We start from the raw sequence: 13502 nt of genomic DNA, 5'->3' as shown, positions 1-13502 counted from the left end.
CAGAAACGTATCTAGAAGTATCAAGCGTCCCATATCTCTCCAAGTGCACACGCCCCACACAATTACAGAGGCTCCACCAGCCTGAACAGTCTCCTACTGATATGCAGGGATTCATGAGATAGTTTCCAAACCCCTACGTGTCCATCCGCGCGATACAATTTGAAACGAGACTCGTCCGACCAGGCAACATGTTTCCAGTCATTAACAGTCCAGTGTTGGTGCTGACGGGCCCAGGCGGGCGTAAAGCTTTATGTCGTGCAGTCATCAAGGGTACACGAGCTTCGGCTCCGAAAGCTCATATCGATGGTGTTTCATTGAATACTTCGCATGCTGATAATTGCTGGTGGGCCAACACTGAAATCTGCAAGCTATTTGCGGAAGGGCTGCACTTCCGTCACGTTGAAAGATTCTCTTCAGTCGTCGTTGGTTCCGTTCTTGAAGGATCTTTTTCCGTCCGCAGCAATGTCGGAGATTTTATGTTTCACTGGATTTCTGATGTTCACGGTACAGTCGTGAAATGGTCGTACGGCAAAATCCGCACTTCATCGCTCCTTCGGAGATTCTGTGTCCCGTCGCTCATGCGCGTTCAAACTCAGTTAAATCTTGATACCCTGCTATTGTGGCAGCAGTAACCAATCTAACAACTAAACAAGACAGTTGTTGTCTTATTAGGCTCTGCCGACCGCAGCGCCATGTTCTGCCTATTTATATACACTCCTGGAAATGGAAAAAAGAACACATTGACACCGGTGTGTCAGACCCACCATACTTGCTCCGGACACTGCGAGAGGGCTGTACAAGCAATGATCACACGCACGGCACGGCGGACACACCAGGAACCGCGGTGTTGGCCGTCGAATGGCGCTAGCTGCGCAGCATTTGTGCACCGCCGCCGTCAGTGTCAGCCAGTTTGCCGTGGCATACGGAGCTCCATCACAGTCTTTAACACTGGTAGCATGCCGCGACAGCGTGGACGTGAACCGTATGTGCAGTTGACGGACTTTGAGCGAGGGCGTATAGTGGGCATGCGGGAGGCCGGGTGGACGTACCGCCGAATTGCTCAACACGTGGGGCGTGAGGTCTCCACAGTACATCGATGTTGTCGCCAGTGGTCGGCGGAAGGTGCACGTGCCCGTCGACCTGGGACCGGACCGCAGCGACGCACGGATGCACACCAAGACCGTAGGATCCTACGCAGTGCCGTAGGGGACCGCACCGCCACTTCCCAGCAAATTAGGGACACTGTTGCTCCTGGGGTATCGGCGAGGACCATTCGCAACCGTCTCCATGAAGCTGGGCTACGGTCCCGCACACCGTTAGGCCGTCTTCCGCTCACGCCCCAACATCGTGCAGCCCGCCTCCAGTGGTGTCGCGACAGGCGTGAATGGAGGGACGAATGGAGACGTGTCGTCTTCAGCGATGAGAGTCGCTTCTGCCTTGGTGCCAATGATGGTCGTATGCGTGTTTGGCGCCGTGCAGGTGAGCGCCACAATCAGGACTGCATACGACCGAGGCACACAGGGCCAACACCCGGCATCATGGTGTGGGGAGCGATCTCCTACACTGGCCGTACACCTCTGGTGATCGTCGAGGGGACACTGAATAGTGTACGGTACATCGAAACCGTCATCGAACCCATCGTTCTACCATTCCTAGACCGGCAAGGGAACTTGCTGTTCCAACAGGACAATGCACGTCCGCATGTATCCCGTGCCACCCAACGTGCTCTAGAAGGTGTAAGTCAACTACCCTGGCCAGCAAGATCTCCGGATCTGTCCCCCATTGAGCATGTTTGGGACTGGATGAAGCGTCGTCTCACGAGGTCCTCACGTCCAGCACGAATGCTGGTCCAACTGAGGCGCCAGGTGAAAAAGGCATGGCAAGCCGTTCCACAGGACTACATCCAGCATCTCTACGATCGTCTCCATGGGAGAATAGCAGCCTGCATTGCTGCGAAAGGTGGATATACACTGTACTAGTGCCGACATTGTGCATGCTGTGTTGCCTGTGTCTATGTGCCTGTGGTTTTGTCAGTGTGATCATGTGATGTATCTGACCCCAGGAATGTGTCAATAAAGTTTCCCCTTCCTGGGACAATGAATTCACGGTGTTTTTATTTCAATTTCCAGGAGTGTATGTCTATATTTGAATACGCATGCCTACGACAGTTCTTTTGGCGCTTCAGTGTGTTTCGTAAGACCTGTAAGAATAACGTTATCCACGGGAACCATCCTGATGGAGTAATATCTATACTTGAAGGTATTTTGGAGAAAACACCTTGAATTGAGAAAAATATGTATCTCCACTTTTAATATAATACTTCCAAATAATACTTATATCGTTGTTGTGGACATCTGTGTTAACTACTCGGATGTACAAAACTTAAGAATAAAAGTAACTTTCGCGTAGTGCGGGACTGGCAAGTAACATAGCTTGATGAAATTTGGACCATACACAGAAAGAACTGCTACTTATAGTGCGGAAGGTAACAGAGAAGTACTCAATGATACGAACAGAATTGAATAATGAAACTGAAGTCTCTGCGATTTGTAATGTTCCCTGCAGATAACGAAAGGCGGAACATGGGGTGTGTGATCACCTCGAACAGCAGTGCATATTCTTCAGAGTACTCCCATGCTGGCCACCAGGTTGGAGGGGAGTTCTTAGAGTAGAGCATTCCATTCCACCACTAACGTGGTTGACAACTCTCCAACGTATTGGACACGTACTTAATGGTATTAAAGTCGGAGGAACGGGCAGGGCAGTCCGTGCGCCGAATATCCTCTCGTACCAAGAGTTCCTCCATCCACGCTATACTGTGCGATCGCGCATTATGATCCAAAAAAATCGAAGTGTCGACAGAATGCATCCCTGAAAAACGCAATGGGGGAAGGAGTACAGTGTCCTGTGTTCAAAGATTTGGAGGTCAGTACGTCCCTGCAGCATTACATCTCCTCACAGCATGACACCTGGACCAGTAAAACGACCATGCTCGACAACACACCTGTGTGCATTGCGTTTTCCTGCCAGACAACAAATGGTGATACGTCCGGAATCGATACTCAGATTGAACCTGCACTCACCGAAGAAAAGTACGCGTCCCCGCTCCTGGTTGTTCCAGTCCCTATGCTCTTGGCACCATCGCAAACGATGACGCCGATGTGCAAGTGTTCACAGGACACAGCGAGCGATCATCAGGCAAAGATTCCACCCCCTGCAGTTTTTGTGCCACTGTGGTGCGTGCGATTGCGAGTCTTGCATTCATGTTGGAAGTGGTTGCAATTGCAACCGGTATTACATGGGTTCCTTGGCGCATGTTGCATAATGTAGCGGTTGCCCTAGTTGACCACGCCGTTTCCTGCAGGCAGCACTGCTTGTGGTTTGGAGTGCACTCATTGCACGCGCAACAATGCTGTGATCAAAGCCAAACTCACGTCCTACACTGGTCACAGTTCATTCTTCTTCCAGTTTCCTGGTAATCTTCCTCACGTGGAGCCACCAAATGTTGTCTCCGGGCCATGATGTAATGAGGAACACCACAAAGCGCACCGTAGCTGTGCGGCTGTTCACAAACACCGTCTTTTCCCACTCTTTCAACTGCCTCGTGTTGCGAGACCAGCCGCATTAGGTGCTGCAGCGACACTGACCTTATGCCGTACAATTTCGAACATCCTTTGTACGACTGAGAGACCTCTGGCATCATGCTTCCGCACTTTCAATCATTTCCACCAAGCAGTTAGTATGTGATGCTTCTTTATCTGTCTCGTCCGTAAGTTTTTCAGACTGGCTGGTGTATTTTCACTTAGTTTACAGGTACATAATCAAGACTGTAGGCTAACAGAGTACGGTTTATAACCTTTTCTCATTCTGAATGGTCTGCAGTGTTTATTCTTACACCAGTCAACTTTGGTATTCTTTTATTGCCCCAGTAGTCACACAGGAGAGCACTATTAAACAGAATACAGCAGTTGTTATGTAAGCTGCCCGACAGTATAAATCACATAGAAACGATTGACACAGAGTACACTGAAGTACTTTGTAAAAACTGTTTGTTGGCGTTTAACACACTTAGTCTCCCACAGCTTCATACGCACTATCCCTTCTGTACAGCGTGTTTCCGTAAGAGCGTGCAAAAGTGTAACAGGACATAGAGAATACTCCACTTGTAAGGTAACAGGGGATAATATGGAACTCTTTCAAGTAATTTAAAATTTAAAGCACAGCAGCGGAGATAACTGCTGGGCAAAATACACCTGAAAATACTTGTTTTGTGTTTTGATGGGCGTTGTAGTTCCTTTGCATACTGCTTTGGTTTTCTTTTAATTGCAACGAATTATGTAAGTGTGGTGATAATTTGTAAACTTATATAATGTATTTAGATTTAAGTATTTAAATATTATAAAATATTGTAAACGAATTGTGGCCATGTAAAGCGATTATTTTGACTACTGTGGTGTCATGTGACCCGACTCAGGACTGTGGATATGAGCGGGAAAATCGGGGTCTTTGGTCGTTGGCCGTTGTGGTGGCGAGTTGGGAGCGGCAAACTGCCGCGAGTGCAAGCATGGATGCCAGTGTATGCGAAGAAACAAAGTGAAAGTGTGTGGGTGTGAGACAAACATTGTACGAATTGCACCGATTATTATTTGTGAACTTAAAAATGCATGGCCACAACGTTAAAGTGTTTCTTTTGAATAAATAAGTTTCAGTCTCAACGTGTGTAGTTCAATTCACTGCTCTTCAAAAGCCAGCCAAGATCTGACTCAATAAGAGGGGCGCAAATGCAACCGTTTACTACCAAACCCCTTTGCAGGTGAGCCACGTGAAAAATAGGTAGTAAACGAGCCCGAGTTCAGTTGCACACTGAATACTTTGTGGTAGCTCACCTGGAGTCGGAGAAGTCAGCTTGAGAAGATATGGAAATAAACTTGTCAACTGCCCCTCTGGTAGGCCGTGCAGTCTAACGCACTGCTTTGCAGGCGGGAAGGCGTACCGGTCCCCGGGAGGGTGAATCCGCCCGGCGGATCAGTGTAGAGGTCCGGTATGCCGGCCAGTCTGTGGATGGTTTTTAAGGCAGTTTTTCCATCTCTCTCGGCGAATGCGGGCTGGTTCCCCTTATTCCGCCTCAGTTACACTATGTCGGCGATTGCTTCGCAAACACTGTCTCCACGTACGCTTACACCATAATTACTCTACCACGCAAACATATGGGGTCACACCCGTCTGGTGAAAGCCGTTCCCGGGAAGTCCATTTAAGGCCGAACTGCATAATAACCCTCCGTTCTGTGTGGGGTGGTGGTAAGGTGAGTGCACTGCTGTAACCTGTTGTGGGGTTGTGTACCACTGAGGGCTACGTAGGGACGAAGGCTCTCCGAAGTTTCTAGGTCCCCAGTTCCATACAATACAATACAAACTTATCTATCGCTTTGTCCAGCATTATTGTGTTTCAGCTTATTTACAACTAACATCTCACTGCTGGAAGGCTGTAGAGAGAACGATTTCCTAACAGGCATCTTCCGTCACGACGAGTGTTTATTCCTCTCGATCGACGAATGCGGGAGACTGGTTTACTGGAAAGAAGAAGCGAGGAACCTGGCAATATGAGGACCACTCTTACACCCGATTTTGAAGAGGAAGTGCTCGAACATGTTGCGCCGATCTTCTTTACAAGTGCTCGTCGTATTGCAAGTAAAATGGGCGGTGCACATGTTAGCGTGTGGCGAGTACTCCACGAACAACGATTACACCCATATCACCCACAACGAGTCCATGCAATGCTTGTGACTGACCAAGGGTCTAATTGTGTCAGTGGTTCCTCCAAATCGTGCTGTTTACTGACGAAGCTTCATTAGACAGTGGTGGTATTTCGAACACCAGTATGGGATGAGGAAAGCCCTCCCGCTGTAGTAGAGTCACACCACCAAGTACGTTTTGCTATGAAAATATGGGCCGGCAATGTAGGCGACGATCTCATTATGCCGTATATCCTACCTGTCAGTCTGAATGGCCACGTGTAATTGAAGTTCATACAAAGAGTTATACCTCAGTTTTTGGAGAACGTACCCTTACCTACCCGTGAGAGGATGTGGTTACTACATGACTGTGCACCACCTCACTTCAGCGTGGATGTCCCCAACCATCTCAGTGCTGTATTTCCTGATCACAGGATTGCAAAGGCAGCTCCTATTCCATGGCCTGCATGGTCTCCTGACCTGAATCTCCTTGATTATTTCCTATGGGCTTATCTAAAGTAACTTGTGTATGAGACCTCCGTGGATACGGAGATATAATTAGTTGCCAGAAATGTATCTTGTGACGTGATTGGAACACACCAGGGATATTTGTCAGGGTGCGTCGGAATCTTGTTCTCCGGTGTTCTCCGCCAGAAGTATTGCAGTATTTCTGTTGGAAAACTATTACCTTATGGCCCTGTAAATAACGTAAGACTTTTCTGGGATTTTTAACAAAATGGAGATATTCAAAAAAAATTAAACCTCGTCTTCTGTGCACAACAAGACTGATAAGGAAATAGCACTATGATTGTAAGCAACAATAAGACAGTCGGAATAAGCATTTTAATGTGGATGAGCTCCATGAAACGGTATTCTACTGGGAAATAGGGAAAAATTAGGAAGGACTGCACCCCTTTTGTTATCACTCGTTTCCTTTAACAATCATATCAACAAATTCCTTTAGAACAACAATATCTTAATCCTGATTACTTTAGGTAATAAGAATAGTAACTCACAAGAATTTAGTGAATCTGCTACCAATGTCTTTTTATGAAACAAAGTCTATCTCATATATAAGAAAATTTTAAAACCACTGTCAATTATGCGCCTGACGGTTTAAATTAAGACGCACGATATTTTTGACTAGTCTTCGGACACTGAGAACTGATTTTCTCAAAAACATTTACCTAAATAACAATCTGTCAGAGGTGCACACAATAAACAGCAGGATGAAGTCAATACAAAGGCACTTATTTCACAGTCAAGAGTCAATCAAAATCACTAAGGCTTACTAAGGGTTCAAACTTCGGCTCCAAGGCCCAGTTACACAATTAGTCAGCGCAAAGTCTTACTAAGAGTAGCACAGCAACAACCTTTCACAATCGTATGTTGCTCTTGAGACAAGGTTTAATAAAAATAATAAATATAATAAATACCCAAGTAAATATAATTAGCGCCAGAATTAATTAGCGAGGAGTGACGCCAGGCCGCTCGAAGGCAGGACGAAAACTTAATTTGGAGATGCCAAGGCAGAAGGCGGCACTTCGTCCAAGACCCACATCTCGAGCTTCGACCCGGAGTCACCTCCCGCTACCCAGGATTTCACAGTCTCGGTACCCATAGGTGGAAAGGTAGCGCTCACTCCAAAACACCAGCCAGCCAGCTGTAACATTTAACAAGCGCACAGAACAGGTCCTCAGGGACAATGTAAACAACCACCAAAAGATATTAAATAACATGTTAAATTATTCACTAATGAAATGACACACTGCCTTTGTCCCACCACGAATGAACTACACAGGCAAGGTACAACCAACAGCGCAAACCTTGTCAACAACCTTAAGGAGAATTGCCTGCTATTAATATATATATATATATATATATATATATATATATATATATATATATATATATATATATATATATATATTTAAAAAACTTACAATTAATAGCAAGGCCAGCGAGCACTCCAATCCTAGTCACAATTAAATTATGTAAACTCCTATGCCCGACTGTTCAGTGAAAACCGTAACGAGCACAATTCTGAAAATTTCATTATAAGCTTTTCTGGGGCTCGCTGCGATAAGGCTACCAAACACTCGAATGCAGTATATTTTATAAACAGATTACGGCCTTGGAGCTGATTACGTATTACACCAAACAACAATTTCCCATGAGCTGGAGGAGACACGCTCGTGGATTATATTAATAGTTAACACCTGTCTTAAACACCATGAACTCTTCATAGGCACACCTTTACTTCCATGGTAACACCCATGGACTCACTGTTACCAGAGGTGAGGTAGCAGCACTCGACACCATGCCCTAATTACAATCTCACTTAACTTTTCGCTGGACGTCCGATACGGTTTGCGTCGGGTACAGCAGGCGGTAACTAGGCAGCGGACGACAGTAGACAGCCGTGTCCAGAACTATCAGCACTCAACCCGAGGCAGCAACAAGCCTTCTCACAGACGACAGGAAAGGCTCTCCACCAAGCTGCCCCATACACCATACACGTGGTCGGTTCCCGCTCCACTACAAGCGCACTCCGGCCTTAGGTAACAACGAACGCCGACTGTTCCCGTCCTTGGCGAGAGCCTCCAGTTAACTCCTCCGGCAAGGATAAGGCAGCCAAAACTCAGTACTCGTCACAAGCAAAGATAAAGTGGGAAGGGGGGGGGGGAGGGGGGGTTACTTGCAAATATGCTGGCGCGCCTGCAACGCCACGCCTCACTCGTTATATAATTAAGATATATGAGGGTCATTCCATAAGTAATGGCAACTGTAGTATGTCTTATGATAATGCGACAACATGGTAATTCAACGATGTGCGTAGAACCGATAAGTCAGTGTGTATCTAAATGCCATTCTACAACATGTTTCTAGTACAGGGGGTCGCTGTAAAGCGTGAGGTGGAACACACGCAATGGGACTATGTGTTAAATTATTGTGCACAAGAACAAATGGAACAAAAATAAATCAAAATCAGCTTCTGTTCTTCAGACTAATGTCGCAGTGCTTCCACATTGTGTTGCCAGCGATGGGAAAGGCGCTGAATGCCACTGGCATTACCATTAGTGTGTGCCACCTGTCGCCGAAATGCCTTGGGGACATCCGTTCTGCTTGCAAAGCGCCTTCCTCTCAGTTCAAATGGGTCTGAGCAGTATGGGACTTAACATCTGAGGTCATCAGTCCCCTAGACTTAGAACTACTTAAACCTAACAAACCTAAGGACATCACACACATCCATGCCCGAGGCAGGATTCGAACCTGCGACCGTAGCGGTCGCGCGGTGTCCAGACTGAAGCGCCTCCAGCCGCTCGGCCACACCGTCTTCGCAGTTGTGGCGTGAGATCGAGGTAGTATGGATTGGGTTCTGGTGAGTGGGCATTTACCACCCCAACGCTCTACACAATACTTGACAACGTCGACTTCATTATTCAGCATCGTCTAACGTTTTCCGCCGCCACACACAGACGCACGCAACTCCGCATGATACTGAGTAACACTGAGTAGCATTTCTGCCTGCGAGAAAGACAATTTTCACGTTTTGTCGCTGTCCCACTCTGCCCACATCCGTCTTGTAGCACGGCCAAGCTCACACTGAATGCTTCAGGCGCTGGTAGCGAGCCGTCGTCTCATACGGTAGTAATCTCTCCTTTGATTTTGGTACTGTTTACCTCGGGCTTTCGAAAGTATTTACTCCGATTACTGCGATGTCACATGTTCGCACGATCTACCATAACTGCTATGACTTACGAAGTGATACTCGTATAACAAATTTATATCTCAAATCACAAGAGTGAGAGTGAACAATAACATTGATAAATATCCTATCGATTGTATAAAGTATGCCTGATATGCCAGTACAAGATACTTTGAAGTCCTACTTGGCTAAAGAACGTGCTATTTCCAGGTTGGAAATAATAATTTATTGCTAGAGAATGAATGGTGTGTTTGACCCTGTCAGCGTCTGTCCAAGTGTGTTAAGCATTCTGCTGTACCGCGTGTAAATTGCTTCTATGCGATCTAAACGGTTGAGTAGCCTACAGAACAGCTCCTGTGTTGTGTTTAACAGTGTTCAGCAATGCATGTACTGGGGCAATAAGAATAGTTGAACGTTGACTGGTGTAAGTAAACCTTTCAGTCAATCAACACCAACAAAAAGTTATAAACTACGCATTGTCAACCCATAATTTTAATTATTTACCTGTAAAATATTGTTAACCAGACTTCCTAAAAGTTATACTAAAGCCGAGAAAAGTTATTTTACAATACAGAAAATTGTTCTCCACAACACTGCCAAATATAGATACGGCTGAATTCGTATTGGTGCCTAGAAATAATGTTATTCTAGAGGCCTTAAGAAATAGAAGCCATGCATAAAACACACTTAAAACATTCTGTATTACAGAATGAATTACATTCAGTGCAGCTAGTGTGTTGTGTGTGTGCAAAAGAAAACTCGAAGTTGCAAAAGATTGAAGTAAGAAAATGGAAACTGCAGTATTTGGCGAAAACACTTGGCATGAAGGAAGATTATAAACTGCTACTGGAAGAAAAAGAATCCATTGCATTTCTGCAAACAAGGCTTATAGATCATCACTTTAAACATTTTATATGAAGAAATCCGGATAAAATTGGGGAATATGGGATAAAAGCTTTCGCTTTAAATACAAGAGGTAAGGGGCAACACATTGGAACACTTGGACTACTCGCAGAAACCAATTGGTGCAAGAATTTTGCTGTGTCACAGTTTTTCATAGTTTAAAACTCATCGAATAGCTACATTTAATGGCCAGTAGTTCGCTACAGAGGTGAACTTTAATTTCTATATGCAGGTTCCGTTAGAATACGGTAAGTGTTGGCAGCGTACACTGAAAAGTTTGTGGAAAGTCTTAACAATAATACTGAGCAGGATATAAAAGGCAAAATTAAAATTCTGGAACGCGCTTGGCTGTGGGAAGTGCCGCACAGGTTATACACAAGCGCTGTGAATGGTGTTGTGTGGATTCCAGCACTGGTGAGGAAGGCTCTAGTCGTCGGGTATGCCGTATCCCAAATCATTGGTCCCTAGCAGGTGGTACATTGATTTTATCCGCACCAAAACGACTTTTCAACTAGTAATACAAAGAATTTAAACTTGGAAATAATATTGTACCATTTAACTTCAAGGTCAATTGCCACGCATCAAATGGCTGTAAGACCTGCAAGTTGCACCAGCAATTCCAGTAAGCGAGTCATGCTTGTTTTGTACTGTCATAAAACAAATATTAACATATTATGACATATTAACTGTTTTACTTTGGTACAAACATCGAACTATATTCGTCACTAAGTGTGTTTTTATCTTTAAGTTATATCAGTTGTGCCAATAAGTGAGTTACTCATGTTTTTGTCCTGTTAGAAAACAAAGAGTTCCATATTTTGCGAAATACTACAGACATACGTTGGTTTCCTAAAAATGTTTTTTGTCTTTGCACAAAGCTCAGCCCACAGTTATCGCTACGTGTACCTTAACTTGTAAATTAGGTCAGTTGGCGCAAATCTTTACGTATTTCGAAAGATTATACAGAAAAGTTTTGGTTTCTTTTTAAGTGCTACAATACTTTGTGAGGAAAACTGAGCATCACCCGTGTTTCGGTGTCATGAGGTGTACACGAGTGTGGGTCCGGGATGCGTACTGAACGGTTGTTTGATTTTTAATGGTAGTGAAATACTGGACTCTGACGAAAGCTCTAAATATTGGTGTGTTTGCTTAGAAGCTCTCTAGTTCGTCTAAGTTGTTTGGTGCTGGGTGAAGGGTAGTTAGAAGAGTGGGCAGGCCACAGGGAAGGAGTGCTGCATGATAACATGCATCTGGCCTTGCACCTTTCTATAGGTGAGCTAATGGTTCAAAGTCGCTCATATCATGCCCTACTTACGGCATTTATAAGCTGGTATAGAAAACGTAAGATTTACAGATACCCGAGTCGATCGAAGACTTCATAAGTAATAGAACGCAGAATGCTGTCCTCGACGCGAATGTTCATCAGCGACAAGGAGGGAAGCGTGATAGGATCGCTGTTACTTTCTGTAAACATAAATGATCTGGCGGATAGGGTGGGCAACAGTCTGCCGTTGTTTACTGATGGTACTATGGTGTATGGGAAGATGTCCAAGTTGAGTGGCTGTTGGAAGATACAAGATGACTTAGACAGGATTTCTGATTGTATGATGAATGGCAGCTACCTTTAGATTTATAAAAATGTTACTTAATGCGGAAGAGCAGGAAAAACAAATACGTAATATTCGAACAAAGCATTAGTAGTGTCCTAATTGAAACAGTCACGTTTTTTAAACATCTGGGTGTAACGCTACAAAGTAATATGAAATGGAACGAGCACGTGACGATCGTGGTATGGAAGACAAATAGCAGGCTTCGGTTTATTGTGAAAATTTTGGAAAAGTGTCGTTGACTTGTAAAGAGGACCGCGTGTGAGATGATAGTGCGACGTATTCTTGAATACTGTTCGAGTGTTTGGGATCCAAACCACGTCGGATTAAAGGAAGACATGGAAACAACTCAGAGGCGGGCTGCTATATTTGTTACCGGTAGATACAAACAGCACGCAAGTATTACGGAGATATTTCGGGAACTCAAATGGGAATCCCTGCAGGGAAGGCGATGTTCTTTTCAAGGATCACTATTGAAAAAAATTAGAAAACTACCATTTGAAGCGGACTGTAGAACGGTTCTACCAGTGCCAACACAGATTTCTCAAAAGGACCACAAAGATATGAGTAATTAGGGCTCATGTGGATATACATGAGAGTCATTTTACCCTCGCTCTGTTTGCTAGTGGTGCTGAAAAGTAAATCACTAATAGTGGTACGTGGTAGCCTCCGCCACGCATCGTGCAGTGGCTTGCGGAATGTGTAAGTAGATGTAGATGTAGAAGAAAGTAACTTCCTCTTGATGTGTGACAGCCAAGTAAAATAACGCCAGAACACTTGGAATATACACAAATACAACTGCTCCAGAACAGTACAGTACGGAAGGTGACTGACAGAAATACACAATGGGACGAACACAACTGACGCTTTGACTGAAATACAATAACTACACTGAAGTCGCTGCGGATCATAAAGGTTACCTGCAGTCAAAAGCGATCATGATGCATTAAAAAAAATAGCAGGAGTGTGAACCCAAGCAACAAGAATTTAACGTTGTTGAGGGTGAACATTATTAAACTGATAAACTGCACGGACGGGTTCCTGACTGGAAATGAAGGAAGAAAGGTCTGTGAACATGTGTTCGGAAATGGGTCGTGTGTATGCTACGACAATAAATCGTCCTGGAACACAATACAGAGCTGCATCGCATCTACATCACAAAAGATGTTCAAAGTGACCTCCATGGGAATGCAGGTGATAGAGATAGTAGCAGTTGTCACGCAGGATAAACGTAATAGTACCTAGAGCCCACCTGGTTAGCCGTGCGGTCTGGGATTGGGGACTGGGAAGGAGCGCCTAGTTCCCTGCACGAATCCGCCCGGCCAGTCTGTGGATGGTTTTTAGGCGGTTTTCCGTCTGCCTCGGCGAATGCGGGCTGGTTCCCCTTATTCCGCCTCAGCTACACTATGTCGGTGATCGCTGAGCAAACAAGTTATCCACGTACACTACCATAACTCTACAACGCAAACATAGGGGTTACACACTCTGGTGTGAGACGTTCCCTGGGGGGAGGGGGGGTCCACCGGGGGCCGAACTGCACTATAACCCTGA

Source organism: Schistocerca gregaria, chromosome 3, assembly GCF_023897955.1.
Source record: "Schistocerca gregaria isolate iqSchGreg1 chromosome 3, iqSchGreg1.2, whole genome shotgun sequence".
Classification (NCBI taxonomy): Eukaryota; Metazoa; Arthropoda; class Insecta; order Orthoptera; family Acrididae; genus Schistocerca; species Schistocerca gregaria.
Note: the sequence above shows the minus strand (reverse complement) of the source record.